General features: G+C 44.0%; 1 long non-coding RNA gene across 1 annotated transcript; it reads left to right on the top strand.

Annotated features, from left to right (window-relative positions):
• The first annotated feature begins 1,811 nt into the window (after positions 1-1,811).
• Positions 1,812-2,292, top strand: LOC117509732. The gene is made up of 2 exons (XR_004560483.1): positions 1,812-1,971; positions 2,212-2,292. It is a non-coding gene; the product is annotated as an uncharacterized LOC117509732 (long non-coding RNA).
• Positions 2,293-19,059: the final 16,767 nt, after the last annotated feature.

Below are 19,059 nucleotides of genomic sequence, written 5' to 3'. Positions count from 1 at the left end.
TTATAACTTAACAAATGCTGAGCCATGAATTAATTTTTGTCGTAAAAGAGTCAAATGTATTACAAATTGTAATATTTTATTCATTTATTTTTATTTATATATCAATAATAATAATAATAATAGCAACAACAACAATAATAGTAATATAACTAATAATGCCACAATACAGTTTTAGAGAAATGGACAAAAAGAATCTGATAAAACAAAACAGAAAAGATTAAACTAACTAACAATGAACATAAATAAATAAATATAGAAATAACTGTTTACTGTGAACACAGAGTGACTTAAACCTTCACTTCATCCCTGTTTTATTTAAGTTTAATGACAATTTGTTTCAGTCAAACCACATCTAAGCTGTGTTTTTACACAAGAAAAAAAAAAAAAAAAAATGCAGTAAACTGCACATTTGTGTGTTTTTTCATGAAAATATCTTATTAAATATAACATTACATTTTCGTCAGGCCTTTAAAATACTTTTGTGGACTCTTGCTGTAATATGTTGTCAGTGGTTGAGATAGTTGCTGTAGGCATCTAAAAATGCTCATAATCGGGTGAAACCTGATGGAAATCTCTTTGTGGTGTCGGTGATGTATGTATGTGCAAAATAAAACAAAACACTACCACAGGTATGTTTTTGATGAGAATATAACATAACTTTAGTACAAGCTCAAACGTTGATGTTGCGTGACAAAGGCCTTTTAATAATAACTCACTTAAAGAAATAATGGCAAAACTCACGTAAGTAAAAAAAAAGATTAATCGAAAAAATAATTGACTGATGAACTGATTAGTAAAATAATTGTTAGTTGCAGCCCTAGTGTTTAGGCTGAAATAAAATATGTCTTTCCTACAAAATCAAAGTCTGGACTTCAAAAAAGAAGAGAAAAAAGGACTAAATGAAGGAAAGCAGCTGCTAACCAAATTCTTTGAAAAGAGAGGTGAGCTTGAAAGCTAGCTATATTGAGTTGGAGGGTCTGGGGGACCAAACTGCGCCATTTTCTAGAAAAATGGTGCAAGAGGGGTAAAAAACGAAACCATCTACCTTGGCTGGACCAAAATTGCCGAAGTATGCTAAAACTAAAAGACGTACTGCTAAAACAATACATAAAATCTGGGCTGATGATTGATAGACAAAATTTCTCTCGCACGTGCAATAAAGCTATACAAACAATTAGAAAAGCAAAAGCAAGATTTTTTTGTATCAATTATAGAAAACACAAAGGACAATGGACGAAAAACATGGCAAATTCTAAATAAATTATTGAGTAAACACAAAGAACGTGAAAATAGAACCCCAGAATTGGTTGTAAACAACATCCCAATCAGGGACCCGATGATGGTAGCAAGTGGTTTTAACAATTATTTTATAGATAGTATAAATGAAATCTCAAACCTTTTTAAACCACCCATGAGTTTGCATCAACCATTAAAGGAGGATCAGCCGGTTTTTCAGTTGCAAACAATAACAGAGTCTGCAGTAGCAAAGATTATTGCAGCACACAAAAGCTCCAAAGCAAAAGATGTCAACAACATCGACACCAGCTTCTTAAAGGCCCATGTCGATGTCTTGGTGCAACCCATCATGTTTTTAGTTAGTCAGTTACACAATAGAAATTTCCATCATCTTGGAAGGAGGCTAATGTGACACAGATCCACAAATCCGGATCTAAATCACAGGCTGCCAACTATCGGACAATTAGTACAGTAGTGTTCAGAATTTTTCTGCCCTGATTCTGTGCAGGATTTAAGAATTTAAGATGGTTTAAATGGTAATTAATGGTGTATTGAATGATAGTCATATTTACATTGAGAAATCCCATACAGTAATTCTACAGAGGGCTGGACCTTCATTTTGACGTGTCAGGGCAGGATGCATGGTTAGCTTGTGATTGGCAGCTGCTGCAGAGATGTGTGGTCGATCAGACAGTGAATGTCTTAAACTTTTTCACGCTCAAGAAAGCAATGGCTGTAAGTTTCATAATGTGTGTAAATGAATATGCATACTTAGTGTGAGGTTGTGCAATGTAAAGTTTGATGGTTTATTCGACTGGGAAGTTGTTATCACTCATGTTAATGTAATGGTAGACTAGCTTAGTGTTAGCTTCTTGCAGGTTCTCATGCATAGTCTAAAAATAGTCTGATGCAATGTTGATTAGTATAGCGACTTGCTGTACTGCTCAGAACTTTTTTGTATTTTTTCTGTTACAGTTTCACTCTTGGTATTTCACCACGTCATGAGAAAATAAAGGAGCAAGACGCTCATTTCCTGGCTCAAGGGAAAATACCTGAGTTTGGCTTGTTGTTTAACTGTGCTAACGTGAGTTAAGCTACATAACGCACAGGGAGAACAGTAAAAGAATAATAGTAGTGCTATGTGACTAAAAAGATTAATCCAGGTTTTGAGTATATTTCTTATTGTTACATGGGAAACAAGGTACCAGTAGATTCAGTAGATTCTCACAAATCCAACAAGACCAAGCATTCATGATATGCACACTCTTAAGGCTATGAAATTGGGCTATTAGTCTCAAAAAAGTAGAAAAGGGGGTGTTCACAATAATAGTAGTGTGGAATTCAGTCAGTGAGTTCGTTAATTTTGTCGAACAAACAGGTGTGAATCAGGTGTCCCCTATATAAATGATCTCCCCGATGTGTGCTCTGATCTAAACATGCAAATGTATGCAGATGACACAGTAATCTTTACCCAGGGAAAGAGTGACAGAATATCTGTAGACCTCACAAATGCACTATGTAAAATACACAAATTGCCACATTCTGCTGAACACCAAAGAAACTGTATGTATGATTAGGGATGAGTGAGTACACCACTATCTGTATCTGTTCAACCATCTAAATTATCTGTATCTGTACTCGTAGTGGGCGGGACCTAAACCGGATGTGGGCATGGTTTAGCCCAAAATGGGTGGGGCTTAAATCAGTACATTAAGTCTGAAAATGATCTGGATTGATCAGAAGTTACTATGTTTATTTGAAAACTATTTACAGAACAGCCTCAAAATTGAGATTCAAATCAATGATTTTGATCACAAAAGTAAGAGAACTATTTATAGAACAAGTTTTTATGAACTAAGAACTTGAATATTCTTAAGTGTATGAATGAAGAACAGAACAGCCTCAGAATTGACATTCAATGTAGTAGGAAATTATGAACTACTAAGTATACATGAACAGGAGTTGTCATACTCAACACAACTTTCTTTTTTAAAAATTTTATGAACAAACTATAATTTTTTTCAATTACTTATCTTTACTACCTAACGTTCTTTATTTATCTAATAGATTACAATTTGTTCATGTAAATGGGGAATCTTCTTCACAGACTAAGGTTAATTATGGAGTTCCACAAGGTTCTGTGCTAGGACCAGTTTTATTCACTTTATACATGCTTCCCTTAGGCAGTATTATTAGACGGCATTGCTTAAATTTTCATTGTTACGCAGATGATACCCAGCTTTATCGATCCATGAAGCCAGAGGACACACACCAATTAGCTAAACTGCAGGATTGACTTACAGGCATAAAGACATGGATGACCTCTAATTTCCTGCTTTTAAACTCAGATAAAACTGAGGTTATTGTACTTGGCCCCACAAATCTTAGAAACATGGTGTCTAACCAGATCCTTATTCTGGATGGCATTACCCTGACCTCTAGTAATACTGTGAGAAATTTTGGAGTCATTTTTGATCAGGATTTGTCATTCAAAGCGCATATTAAACAAATATGTAGGACTGCTTTTTTGCATTTACGCAATATCTCTAAAATTAGAAAGGTCTTGTCTCAGAGTGATGCTGAAAAACTAATTCATGCATTTATTTCCTCTAGGCTGGACTATTGTAATTCATTATTATCAGGTTGTCCTAAAAGTTCCCTGAAAAGCCTTCAGTTAATTCAAAATGCTGCAGCTAGAGTACTGACAGGGACTAGAAGGAGAGAGCATATCTCACCCATATTGGCCTCTCTTCATTGGCTTCCTGTTAATTCTAGAATAGAATTTAAAATTCTTCTTACTTACTTATAAGGTTTTGAATAATCAGGTCCCATCTTATCTTTGGGACCTCATAGTACCATATCACCCCAATAGAGCGCTTCGCTCTCAGACTGCAGGCTTACTTGTAGTTCCTAGGGTTTGTAAGAGTAGAATGGGAGGCAGAGCCTTCAGCTTTCAGGCTCCTCTCCTGTGGAACCAGCTCCCAATTCAGATCAGGGAGACAGACACCCTCTCTACTTTTAAGATAAGGCTTAAAACTTTCCTTTTTGCTAAAGCTTATACTTAGGGCTGGATCAGGTGACCCTGAACCATCCCTTAGTTATGCTGCTATAGACTTAGACTGCTGGGGGGTTCCCATGATGCACTGAGTGTTTCTTTCTCTTTTTGCTCTGTATGCACCACTCTGTATTTAATTATTAGTGATTGATCTCTGCTCCCCTCCACAGCATGTCTTTTTCCTGGTTCTCTCCCTCAGCCCCAACCAGTCCCAGCAGAAGACTGCCCCTCCCTGAGACTGGTTCTGCTGGAGGTTTCTTCCTGTTAAAAGGGAGTTTTTCCTTCCCACTGTCGCCAAGTGCTTGCTCACAGGGGGTCGTTTTGACCGTTGGGGTTTTTACGTAATTATTGTATGGCCTTGCCTTACAATATAAAGCGCCTTGGGACAACTGTTTGTTGTGATTTGGCGCTATATAAATAAAATAAAAAAAATAAAAAAACATTTAGCCATGCAACAGTACATTACACAGAAGACTGAAATTGCGTTTCCCCAGACTCCAAATGCGCAGTAACAGAGGCTAAATTAGACATACAACTAAATATAGACTAGACGTGAGACATCACTAAGACATAAAATGCAAATAATATCAGTAACAGAACAACAATCAGCACGACATACAGACAACAGTGAGCATACATTTCCAGAGCTGTCATAGTGTTTCAGAATGTAGTCGGTTGAGGTATGTTACTGGAGTGCAATACTACTGAGTACAACAATATACTGTAGGTGCAATGTGGCAAAAGTGCAGCGTGCAGAGTAGCAGCATGGAGGTGAATAAGTTTGTAAAGTTTTTGTTTTTTGTGCAAAGGAATGTGCATAAAAGTCAGCCTTGTTCACTGTATTCTTCTCAAAAGCACCGTGTTCAGTAGGAGCAAAGTTTTCCAACTGACTTTATATAACCAAACCAAACGAAGAGCAAACAAACAGTTAAAAAAATAACTAAATAAATAAAAAACCTGACCGTATTGGAGGTAGTGACCGACACGACAGGAGCCATTTTCAGCTCTGTCTTGTCAAAAGCACCGCGTAAGATACAAAACAAGTTCAACAAGTAATTTTAAATATCAGACAAACTGAAAAGGAGGCGAGCTGAAGAAAACTTCGAGTACTGACAGAGCAACGTGAGGCAGAATCCAGAATCCAGATCCTGTGTGTGTGTGTGTGTGTGTGTGTGTGTGTGTGTGTGTGAAGCTGCAGAGAGACGTGTCTGTGTAGGGAGGGGCGGGCGGTGTGTGTGACTGGCCAGTCACAGAGCATGAAGACAGTCAGTTAGCCAATGAGAATTTTCCTTCAGCGCGAGCACAGTTATTCATGAGTTTTATTCAGATCATGCTCATGCTCGTCAAAAATGCTTTATCCGTACCGGATAGTCGTGTGAAACGAGTATCCGGCTCAACCCTATGTATGATGTTCACCAAAAGACCAATTAACCCTCTGGGGCCGACGCCGTCATAGATGATGGCTGGGACCAAGCTTTACTAAATTATAAATAACTTTTTAATGATATGAGATAGAAACTTACTTTTTTTTTTTGCTGAAAAGTTAACTCTGCAGACTTTCGATCCACCATCAGCCATCTTTGTACTCCTCATAGAAGCTGTGTGATGACGTGCGCAATGTGAGTGTCCAATCGGAATTGGTTCACCGTCACATGGTTTTCCCAAATCCAGTCATAGGGCAGATTTACCTCATGTGATAAACCAAAGATCATTTTCATGAGTGATATGTTACTAGTTGGCCCGTCTGAATAGCCCCTAACTCTGTGGCTCTCTCCCCCTGGCATAAAGCACTGTTTACCATCAATGATGTGAGGGAGAGGGGCTGCTCCTCAGACTGCAAGGAGCCAAAGTGTGAAATGAAAGCTGCTTGCAGAGTCAGACAGAACACTCCAAAACACAGCAGAAATAGAAATTTGTGATGTGACCTTTGTGTAATAGCAGACAGAAATTGCATAGACCATGTTGTATTTAATGTTCAAGATGTGCATTTGTGTTTATTTTTTGAACTTTTTTGTTGTCCAGTCTTTCACACAAAACCTCAAATTATCTTTATAAAGTGTCAAAACAATATATATAGTTTGCTGTGTGTTTTGAATAAATGCGTGTGGAAAATTATTTTCCGCTTTATTTTTCCTTGCCTATTTTTGATTGTAAACCTTTATTACACTTATAAAACACAACAAAAGCATATATATTATGAAAGAACAGGTTGTCCTGAAAAAGGAGACATAAAACTTGATTGTGGGATGCAGGGAGAGCTGTGAACAGCAATAATAAAACATTTACACCAGGCGAGTGAACTGTCGAAAAAAATGCCCTCAGACCCCAGAGGTTTAAGCTAGCCAGATCCCATGTTTTCTTGGAAGGGGAAGAACTGGTGCTTGTGAACCAATTCAAATATCTTGGAGTAGTATTATACCCAAATTTTACATTCAAAAAACATATCAAAAAGGTAACTAACACTGTAAAGTTCAATCTATGTAATTTTAAACAGATATGACTGTTTATTACAATAGATGCGGCCAAATTTTACTTATACTGCATTATCTTGTCACATATAGATTATTGTATTACAACATGGTCCTTTGCAGGAACAACTGTACTGAAACCAGTCGAACAATTGTACAAAAAAGGCATAAAAATATTGGACAAAACCCACAGATTTCTCATCACTGTCCAATCTTAGAAAAATATAAAGTTTTATATAAACTTCTCATATACAGCTCCATGGCTCAGCCCCACATTTGTTTTATTCAAGACACAACTTAAAACATGATAACCAAACCTGTAATCATTACTAAAGACATGCAAAAACATTATACTTTCATATACATGCACACAACAGGTAAGCTTATGCACACCAGCACTTTAAAGAGATACTGCAGATGTATCTAGCACTTTACTATCATGACAAAGCACTTTAATTCAGCATCTTATAATAAAACAGACTGTACCTATACTCACCTGAAACTGAATTCTACCTCAGTACTTTCTTGCACATAGACCTGCACTTTATACTGAGACAACAGCATTTTAACCTCCATCTTGACCGGAACAGATAACTCCTCCTCTATATGGCTCTGGGTTATATTAAAATATGACACTGTATTATATTGTAAATTATCAATGTGTTTTTATGCTTGTTAAATGCTCTGTGTTTTATATTTTATGTCTGGGGACTACGGATGAAAATTAGCATTATGCTAAATCTGGCATATTTACGTTAAATTGTGCGCCCTGCATATATATATATATATATATATATATATATATATATATATATATATATATATAATGTCTATAAACATTTGTATGTTCATTAATATGCACTGTCCCTGTCAAATACACCAGTAATGAATGAATGAATGAATAGAGTCATATTCAAAAGTTTCAGGTTACACAATTAATTGGACTCAGTCTGTGGCCATGCCATTGTCTGGTCACATATGGTGGAAAAATTCAAATTTAAGTGGACACCTAAAGGCATGAAATATTTGGGGATTACACTATGTCAAGAGCTGGATGAATTACCCTTACTAAATCTCAACCCAGTGTTGTCAAAAATTAAAATACATTTTGAAAAGTGGGAAACAGTGAAACTGACTTTGTGGGGCAAGATTAATATTATTAAAATGATTACAGCCCCTCAGTTCAATTATGTGGTTATGATGTTACCTGTTACAATCCCATTGGATATTTTATTTTGGAAGCAAGACAAAGGAACACCTCCGTTTCGGCGTGTCAGAGGACAAGTTTGGACATGTCCAGCTCTCCTACAATTTCACTGATACTTACTGGACTGGTAAGCATTGAAAGCCGAGATAGGCATGTCCAAACTTGTCCTCTGACACGCCGAAATGGAGGTGTTCCTTTGTCTCGCTTCCAAAGCGAATCGGTCGTGACGCGCGAAGCCTCTGCGCGGCTTTCCATGACAAAATCTCTTGTTAAAAGTGAAATCTGCCGGAAAATGGCTGATGTCCAGCTCTTGTGATAACCAGAGAAAGAGCACACTATGGTCTCGTATCCTCAAAGCCATCCGTTTAGAAATGGTCCGGTGGCTTGTGCTGCGTCGTTGCAGTTCGGAGCGTGGTTTCTAACAGCTTCTGAAAAAATTCTGATGGAAAAAAACCCCAAATCATTCCGCAATTTCCAGACAATGAAAATCCGACGACGGGGCGGGACCACTCCTTCCACAAGGCGTGCTCACAGGTGAATAACATCACTAACAGGTGTGGAAAAACTCACGCATGCGCACAAGGGTTCAAACATGTCTGACGTGAAAACATATGAATCAAATCCATATAATTAAAAAAATATATATAAAGGTACGATACTTTATGGACAGACCTCGTGTATATATATATATATATATATATATATATATATATATATATATATATATATATATATGTGTGTGTATATAACGTATGTATATGTATATATGCATATGTATATATGCATATGTATATGTATATATGTATATACCACTGTCCCAACTTGGGACAATAGTAAACGGGTAAACATGCAATTTTGTAGACAGCAAGGCTTTAGCTTTATTGAAAACTGGCCTTCGTTCTGGGGCTGCCGTGGCTTGCTGATGCCGGACAGCCTCCACCCTATGGGGGGAAGGTGCCCCCATGTTGTCTGCGAACATAGATAGAGCTCTGCAGGTAGGGTAACATTAGGAATTTACAGCAGGCCACAGAGCAGGTGATTAAAGACCCTGCGAGGCTTATGACAAATGTGGGTGTGGAATCCATTAGCTTAGCAGGGAAATTAGTGCAGAAAATCCACTATGGTGATAGTGCAGTTTATCTGCCAGGGAGGGAAATTCAACAAGTTGAGACTGTGGCCTGCTTCCATAGACGTGTCAATAAAAATCATAGAGGGATATGCTTTGCAAACTTAATACCATGACTTGATTGGATGATGTTGAAATTGAGGATGGCCCAGTGGTTGTTCCAGCAATAGCAAAGATTTTGTGTCTGCTACCTACAACGCGTGTGGAATGTCTTAAACCTGTCAGGACTGGACGAGGGCAGGACACAAATGCAGGCTCGACAAAAGGAAATATACTTAAAGGGTGGTTTATTCAGGCTAGGGATCGTTAACAGCAAGGCAGTCCACGGAGCAAAAGTACTTGACAAGGATTAAGCAAAAGACGTGGTCCAAAGAACAAGCAAGGTCTAAACACGAGCAAACAGGTATGTCAGAGCAGAGGCAAAAAACAGGATCCAGAACACAAAACAGAGTCCAAAAACAAGGCTAGGCAAAACAAGAACGACACAAGAGGCTGGTAAGTGAGTGAATCAACGAACGAGCGGGGAAGAAGTGAACAGACGCAGGTTAAATAGGGACAGGTGTTAATCAGGAAATGAGGTGCACGTGGAGGAGGAAAGGCCTGGAAAGGGGGGCGTGGTCAGGTGACAGCTAAGAGGCCAATGATGCAGAAGGGCGGTGACAAATGGGCAAGAGAATGACAGATGAAGGGGCGTGGCTGACTGAGAGGACAAAGTGCAGGTGCGGAACAGAGTGCAGTGATCCGGAAAAGACTGTGGAAACACTGAGAGACTGACAAGCAGGAGCAAGAGAAAGGTGATTAGATACAAACATGACAATAAGAGATAGTACAAAGAAAACCACCCTAACTTGAACACAACTGAAAAGCATACAGGAACGTGATAAGTGAATCATGGGAATTGATACAATAAACCTACTAAGAACAGACAGAAGAACTACAAGAAAACAAAACTGAAAACCAAAACCAAAAATACCCAAATACTTAACAGAAGAGAGAACAGTAACATAAGCAAACAAACACTAAATGCTGAAACATAAAAACAGACTGTGGATAAACTAGAATGGAACTAAAACATAGCAGTAAAGTAACAAAGAAAGAAAGTGACAAAGCAATATGAGAACATTGAATAAACGTGAAGAAAGAGGCAATAACAAAACAAGACTAAGACATAACTGAGGTGAAAAGTAACAAAGGAAGAAAGTGACTAAGCAAAAATCAGAACATGGAAAAAAAAACCCACATGAAGAAAAAGGTAATTAACAAAACGAGGCTGATGCCAAAGGAACAGAACTAAATGAAGAAGGGACATATGGGCTGAAGCCTGGAAACGGCCGGGACATGACAGTACCCCTCCCCCAAGCGGGTGCCCCCGGGCACCCGCCCAGGAACCCCACACCGGGAGGGCGGCAGGGGGAACAGGACGGAGGGCAGAACGAGAGAGGAGAGCCACAAGAGGGCCGAAAAAAAAACAAAACCCCAGGGATGTCTGACAACAGACCCTAGCAAAACAGGCAGAGGAAACGAGGAATAACAGTACCCGGGCAGGCGGTCGAGGGACCCAAAACTGGGCATAGCCAGGGCAGGAAAGAGGCCCCCAGGCGGGCGACAATACGGCTCAACAAAGGGCCTGGGCACGCGACACACACCCGAGTCGCGAGTTACCACGAGGTCAGGGGAGTGGACCCGTGGAGAAACGGGCGTGGAGACAGCAGGAACTCGGCCTTGGGAAAAACCGGCCCCTAGCGTGATTCCCAAAGAACAATCGGGGCCAGGTTTAGGACGAATAGCACCAAAACAGTGGTGTACAGAAAACAACCTCCTCAGGAGGAGTCCCACCGTGCGTAGAAGCCACTGGGCAAAAGGGAGCAGAGCTAAGCCACACGCAAAACAGAGGGCGTTCACATTCCAGGTACGGTAACACAAGACACTTAGGCGCATACACACTACCTTACAACAATGACAAAAACAAGACAGAAAAGAGCCCTCATACAGAAAATAAAAGTTCTTGAACAAAACCCCAAAAAAGCAAAAAATCCCCATAAACGAGCAAAAGTGCAGACAGAAAACAAACAAAACCAGACCAACACAAGTACCAACCAGAAAATCCTGCATTAGCTCAGGGTGCCGAATGTCCTGCACGAGAAGGTACATCAAAGACTGTGGATAATTGGCATGGCCAGAAGTACTTGGAGACGTGAGAGAGAAGTTTAACAGGCGTGAGATGGAAAATGTTCTCATGAACCCACAACCGCCCCCTGGGGAGACCCCTAAGAACAAAATAATTTTACCCAACAGCCAGGTCATGACGCTCTGAAACTGTGAGTTAAGGTCAGACATGGTCCACCCCAGGAGTAGGCGTGGGGCTTTGAACCAACAAAGCACAGAGGAAAACAACGTGAGTACAAAATAGACCCGCAACAAATACAGTTCAAGCAAAATGTCACTAACCCTCTCCAGGTTTGCGTCCTCGATCGTCATCTTCTGTGCCAGCAGTGAAGCTGGAGCAGGATGAGGAGGCGCAGGAGGGGAAGGTCCCGACGGCATGCGTGCGAACGACGCACCGTCTGGCCTTGAGACTGGTTGTGGTGCGGCATGCGCTGGAACAGGTGCTGGCGCAGTGCGCGCAAAGTCCAATGCAGCCGTGGGCGTAGAGTCTGGAGCAGTCGCTGGCGCCGCAGGTGCGGAGATTGCTCCAGTCGCTGGCGCATTGCGCATGGAGACCGGGCTTGGCTGGAAGCGTCGCAGGTGCCGCTGGCATGGAGACTGGAGCAGCCGCTGGTGCAGCTGGCGTGGAGTCTGGAGCAACCGCTGGAGTGATGCGCACAGAGACTGGTTCGGCGGGAGGTGCTGCAGGTGCAGAGATCGCTCCAGTCGCTGGTGCAGTGCACATGGAGACCGGGCCGGCTGGAAGCGTCGCTGGTGCCGCTGGCATGGAGACTGGAGTAGCCGCTGGTGCAGCTGGCGTGGAGTCTGGAGCAACCGCTGGAGTGATGCGCACAGAGACTGGTTCGGCGGGAGGTGCCGCAGGTGCGGAGATTGCTCCAGTCGCTGGTGCTGTGCGCATGGAGACCGGGCCGGCTGGAAGCGTCGCTGGTGCCGCTGGCATGGAGACTGGAGTAGCCACTGGTGCAGCTGGCGTGGAGTCTGGAGCAACCGCTGGAGTGATGCGCACAGAGACTGGTTCGGCGGGAGGTGCTGCAGGTGCAGAGATCGCTCCAGTCGCTGGTGCAGTGCACATGGAGACCGGGCCGGCTGGAAGCGTCGCTGGTGCCGCTGGCATGGAGACTGGAGTAGCTGCTGGTGCAGCTGGCGTGGAGTCTGGAGCAACCGCTGGAGTGATGCGCACAGAGACTGGTTCGGCGGGAGGTGCCGCAGGTGCGGAGATCGCTCCAGTCGCTGGTGCAGTGCGCATGGAGACCGGGCTGGCTGGAAGCGTCGCTGGTGCCGCTAGCGTGGAGACTGGAGCAGCTGCAGGTGCGAATCGCACGGTCTTCGGTGGCACAGGCGCGCAGGGCTGTCGAGGAGCTGGAACAGGAGGAAGGCGGAGAACAGCCGTTGTCGTAGCCCGGAGACGTTGGGAAGTCGGGCATGAGGAGGCCGGCTCCGCTTCGGTCCGAAGCGAGCGTGTGGAAGTCACGTGAGTCGTTCGTGGTGCGGACTTAGGTGGTGCTCGTGAAGGGGCTTGCATGGGTGTTGAGCGTGGTCGTGGTCCCGGTGTCTTCGGTTTTGCAGGTGCAGCCGGTTCTTTTCCTGATGCACACCAGGCTGCGTCTGATATTGTTATGTGCCGTGGTGCGGTCGAACAGGCTGCGGTGATGTCTGATTCAAACATGAACTCAATCGGATCTTCGATACATGGCGGAAGAAGGCCCTGCTTAAACTGAGCCTTTATGTTCTCAAGGTCAGGAAAAGAGCGAACCACGTCAGGCTCGGCTTGTAACAGCTGATCAAGGTCCGACAGAACGCGACGTCGGTTCTGTGGACTCAGATTGTCATGGTATTCAAAAAACAAGTCCTGTACCTTGAACAATACGTTTACCGAGCCCTGTACCACGAACTGTTCTGACTCCGACGAATTGTCTTCGTCATCGTCATCACAATTGCTCCATTCAGCGTCGTCATCGACAGGCAGGGGCTGTGAACACGGGTGGGTCTCTGGATGTTTTATCCAGTCAGGAAGTGTAGTGCCAGAAAAAATCGTGTCCAGGTCTTGCAGATCAGGGAAGCGTTCATAAAGCCATTCATTGGCTTCCACGATTTCCCATGCCTGCTCAAGATAATCAAATTTCTCTTTTGGAGAGAAACAGTCACGAAAACAAATAAAAAAAAATTGGAGGTCATCAAAAATCCTCTTGATTGTATCAGCGTCTTGATTCCTGGCGACCGGATTCGAGCCTGCTGCGTCCATGTCTGGCTCGTTCGTTCTGTCAGGACTGGACGAGGGCAGGACACAAATGCAGGCTCGACAAAAGGAAATATACTTAAAGGGTGGTTTATTCAGGCTAGGGATCGTTAACAGCAAGGCAGTCCACGGAGCAAAAGTACTTGACAAGGATTAAGCAAAAGACGTGGTCCAAAGAACAAGCAAGGTCTAAACACGAGCAAACAGGTATGTCAGAGCAGAGGCAAAAAACAGGATCCAGAACACAAAACAGAGTCCAAAAACAAGGCTAGGCAAAACAAGAACGACACAAGAGGCTGGTGAGTGAGTGAATCAACGAACGAGCGGGGAAGAAGTGAACAGACGCAGGTTAAATAGGGACAGGTGTTAATCAGGAAATGAGGTGCACGTGGAGGAGGAAAGGCCTGGAAAGGGGGACGTGGTCAGGTGACAGCTAAGAGGCCAATGATGCAGAAGGGCGGTGACAAATGGGCAAGAGAATGACAGATGAAGGGGCGTGGCTGACTGAGAGGACAAAGTGCAGGTGCGGAACAGAGTGCAGTGATCCGGAAAAGACTGTGGAAACAATGAGAGACTGACAAGCAGGAGCAAGAGAAAGGTGATTAGATACAAACATGACAATAAGAGATAGTACAAAGAAAACCACCCTAACTTGAACACAACTGAAAAGCATACAGGAACGTGATAAGTGAATCATGGGAATTAATACAATAAACCTACTAAGAACAGACAGAAGAACTACAAGAAAACAAAACTGAAAACCAAAACCAAAAATACCCAAATACTTAACAGAAGAGAGAACATTAACATAAGCAAACAAACACTAAATGCTGAAACATAAAAACAGACTGTGGATAAACTAGAATGGAAATAAAAACATAGCAGTAAAGTAACAAAGAAAGAAAGTGACAAAGCAATATGAGAACATTGAATAAACGTGAAGAAAGAGGCAATAACAAAACAAGACTAAGACATAACTGAGGTGAAAAGTAACAAAGGAAGAAAGTGACTAAGCAAAAATCAGAACATGGAAAAAAACCCCACATGAAGAAAAAGGTAATTAACAAAACGAGGTTGATGCCAAAGGAACAGAACTAAATGAAGAAGGGACATATGGGCTGAAGCCTGGAAACGGCCGGGACATGACAGTACCCCTCCCCCAAGCGGGTGCCCCCGGGCACCCTGCCCAGGAACCCGACACCGGGAGGGCGGCAGGGGGAACAGGACGGAGGGCAGAACGAGAGAGGAGAGCCACAAGAGGGCCGAAAAAAAACAAAACCCCAGGGATGTCTGACAACAGACCCTAGCAAAACAGGCAGAGGAAACGAGGAATAACAGTACCCGGGCAGGCGGTCGAGGGACCCAAAACTGGGCATAGCCAGGGCAGGAAAGAGGCCCCCAGGCGGGCGACAATACGGCTCAACAAAGGGCCTGGGCACGCGACACACACCCGGGTCGCGAGTTACCACGAGGTCAGGGGAGTGGACCCGTGGAGAAACGGGCGTGGAGACAGCAGGAACTCGGCCTTGGGAAAAACCGGCCCCTAGCGTGATTCCCAAAGAACAATCGGGGCCAGGTTTAGGACGAATAGCACCAAAACAGTGGTGTACAGAAAACAACCTCCTCAGGAGGAGTCCCACCGTGCGTAGAAGCCACTGGGCAAAAGGGAGCAGAGCTAAGTCACACGCAAAACAGAGGGCGTTCACATTCCAGGTACGGTAACACAAGACACTTAGGCGCATACACACTACCTTACAACAATGACAAAAACAAGACAGAAAAGAGCCCTCATACAGAAAATAAAAGTTCTTGAACAAAACCCCAAAAAAGCAAAAAATCCCCATAAACGAGCAAAAGTGCAGACAGAAAACAAACAAAACCAGACCAACACAAGTACCAACCAGAAAATCCTGCATTAGCTCAGGGTGCCGAATGTCCTGCACGAGAAGGTACATCAAAGACTGTGGATAATTGGCATGGCCAGAAGTACTTGGAGACGTGAGAGAGAAGTTTAACAGGCGTGAGATGGAAAATGTTCTCATGAACCCACAACCGCCCCCTGGGGAGACCCCTAAGAACAAAATAATTTTACCCAACAGCCAGGTCATGACGCTCTGAAACTGTGAGTTAAGGTCAGACATGGTCCACCCCAGGAGTAGGCGTGGGGCTTTGAACCAACAAAGCACAGAGGAAAACAACGTGAGTACAAAATAGACCCGCAACAAATACAGTTCAAGCAAAATGTCACTAACCCTCTCCAGGTTTGCGTCCTCGATCGTCATCTTCTGTGCCAGCAGTGAAGCTGGAGCAGGATGAGGAGGCGCAGGAGGGGAAGGTCCCGACGGCATGCGTGCGAACGACGCACCGTCTGGCCTTGAGACTGGTTGTGGTGCGGCGTGCGCTGGAACAGGTGCTGGCGCAGTGCGCGCAAAGTCCAATGCAGCCGTGGGCGTAGAGTCTGGAGCAGTCGCTGGTGCCGCAGGTGCGGAGATTGCTCCAGTCGCTGGCGCATTGCGCATGGAGACCGGGCTTGGCTGGAAGTGTCGCAGGTGCCGCTGGCGTGGAGACTGGAGCAGCCGCTGGTGCAGCTGGCGTGGAGTCTGGAGCAACCGCTGGAGTGATGCGCACAGAGACTGGTTCGGCGGGAGGTGCCGCAGGTGCGGAGATTGCTCCAGTCGCTGGTGCTGTGCGCATGGAGACCGGGCCGGCTGGAAGCGTCGCTGGTGCCGCTGGCATGGAGACTGGAGTAACCGCTGGTGCAGCTGGCGTGGAGTCTGGAGCAACCGCTGGAGTGATGCGCACAGAGACTGGTTCGGCGGGAGGTGCCGCAGGTGCGGAGATCGCTCCAGTCGCTGGTGCAGTGCGCATGGAGACCGGGCCGGCTGGAAGCGTCGCTGGTGCCGCTGGCGTGGAGACTGGAGCAGCTGCAGGTGCGAATCGCACGGTCTTCGGTGGCACAGGCGCACAGGGCTGTCGAGGAGCTGGAACAGGAGGAAGGCGGAGAACAGCCGTTGTCGTAGCCCGGAGACGTTGGGAAGTCGGGCATGAGGAGGCCGGCTCCGCTTCGGTCCGAAGCGAGCGTGTGGAAGTCACGTGAGTCGTTCGTGGTGCGGACTTAGGTGGTGCTCGTGAAGGGGCTTGCATGGGTGTTGAGCGTGGTCGTGGTCCCGGTGTCTTCGGTTTTGCAGGTGCAGCCGGTTCTTTTCCTGATGCACACCAGGCTGCGTCTGATATTGTTATGTGCCGTGGTGCGGTCGAACAGGCTGCGGTGATGTCTGATTCAAACATGAACTCAATCGGATCTTCGATACATGGCGGAAGAAGGCCCTGCTTAAACTGAGCCTTTATGTTCTCAAGGTCAGGAAAAGAACGAACCACGTCAGGCTCGGCTTGTAACAGCTGATCAAGGTCCGACAGAACGCGACGTCGGTTCTGTGGACTCAGATTGTCATGGTATTCAAAAAACAAGTCCTGTACCTTGAACAATACGTTTACCGAGCCCTGTACCACGAACTGTTCTGACTCCGACGAATTGTCTTTGTCATCGTCATCACAATCGCTCCATTCAGCGTCGTCATCGACAGGCAGGGGCTGTGAACACGGGTGGGTCTCTGGATGTTTTATCCAGTCAGGAAGTGTAGTGCCAGAAAAAATCGTGTCCAGGTCTTGCAGATCAGGGAAGCGTTCATAAAGCCATTCATTGGCTTCCACGATTTCCCATGCCTGCTCAAGATAATCAAATTTCTCTTTTGGAGAGAAACAGTCACGAAAACAAATAAAAAAAAATTGGAGGTCATCAAAAATCTTCTTGATTGTATCAGCGTCTTGATTCCTGGCGACCGGATGCGAGCCTGCTGCGTCCATGTCTGGCTCGTTCGTTCTGTCAGGACTGGACGAGGGCAGGACACAAATGCAGGCTCGACAAAAGGAAATATACTTAAAGGGTGGTTTATTCAGGCTAGGGATCGTTAACAGCAAGGCAGTCCACGGAGCAAAAGTACTTGACAAGGATTAAGCAAAAGACGTGGTCCAAAGAACAAGCAAGGTCTAAACACGAGCAAACAGGTATGTCAGAGCAGAGGCAAAAAACAGGATCCAGAACACAAAACAGAGTCCAAAAACAAGGCTAGGCAAAACAAGAACGACACAAGAGGCTGGTAAGTGAGTGAATCAACGAACGAGCGGGGAAGAAGTGAACAGACGCAGGTTAAATAGGGACAGGTGTTAATCAGGAAATGAGGTGCACGTGGAGGAGGAAAGGCCTGGAAAGGGGGCGTGGTCAGGTGACAGCTAAGAGGCCAATGATGCAGAAGGGCGGTGACAAATGGGCAAGAGAATGACAGATGAAGGGGCGTGGCTGACTGAGAGGACAAAGTGCAGGTGCGGAACAGAGTGCAGTGATCCGGAAAAGACTGTGGAAACAATGAGAGACTGACAAGCAGGAGCAAGAGAAAGGTGATTAGATACAAACATGACAATAAGAGATAGTACAAAGAAAACCACCCTAACTTGAACACAACTGAAAAGCATACAGGAACGTGATAAATTAATCATGGGAAATATTACAATAAACCAACTAAGAACAGACAGAAGAACTACAAGAAAACAAAACTGAAAACCAAAACCAAAAATACCCAAATACTTACTTAACAGAAGAGAGAACAGTAACATAAGCAAATAAACACTAAATGCTGAAACATAAAAACAGACTGTGGATAAACTAGAATGGAACTAAAACATAGCTGTAAAGTAACAAAGAAAGAAAGTGACAAAGCAATATGAGAACATTGAATAAACGTGAAGAAAGAGGCAATAACAAAACAAGACTAAGACATAACTGAGGTGAAAAGTAACAAAGGAAGAAAGTGACAAAGCAAAAATCAGAACATGGAAAAAAACCCCACATGAAGAAAAAGGTAATTAACAAAACGAGGCTGATGCCAAAGGAACAGAACTAAATGAAGAAGGGACATATGGGCTGAAGCCTGGAAATGGCCGGGACATGACAAAACCCAAACCTACTTCTAGGCATCTTATACAGTAGTGTTCAGAATAATAGTAGTGCTATGTGACTAAAAAGATTAATCCAAGTTTTGAGTATATTTCTTATTGTTACATGGGAAACAAGGTACCAGTAGATTCTCACAAATCCAACAAGACCAAGCATTCATGATATGCACACTCTTAAGGCTATGAAACTGGGCTGTTTGTAAAAAAAAAAGTAGAAAAGGGGGGTGTTCACAATAATAGTAGTGTGGCATTCAGTCAGTGAGTTCGTCAATTTTGTGGAACAAGCAGGTGTGAATCAGGTGTCCCCTATTTAAGGATGAAGCCAGCACCTGTTGCTTTTCTCTTTGAAAGCCTGAGGAAAATAGGACGTTCAAGACATTGTTCAGAAGAACAGCGTAGCACATAGCATTACTATTATTCTGAACACTACTGTATATGCTACTCTGGAACCACCCCTAAATCCAAACAGTTCAACTGTCAACCCCACTGAGGTCTTTAGTCTGGGTCTCATTAACATAAGATCACTATCCTAAAAATCATTGTTGATTAATGATC

This window comes from Thalassophryne amazonica, chromosome 5 (genome assembly GCF_902500255.1).
Source record: "Thalassophryne amazonica chromosome 5, fThaAma1.1, whole genome shotgun sequence".
Lineage (NCBI taxonomy): Eukaryota > Metazoa > Chordata > Actinopteri > Batrachoidiformes > Batrachoididae > Thalassophryne > Thalassophryne amazonica.
This window is presented reverse-complemented; position numbering and strand designations above follow the sequence as displayed.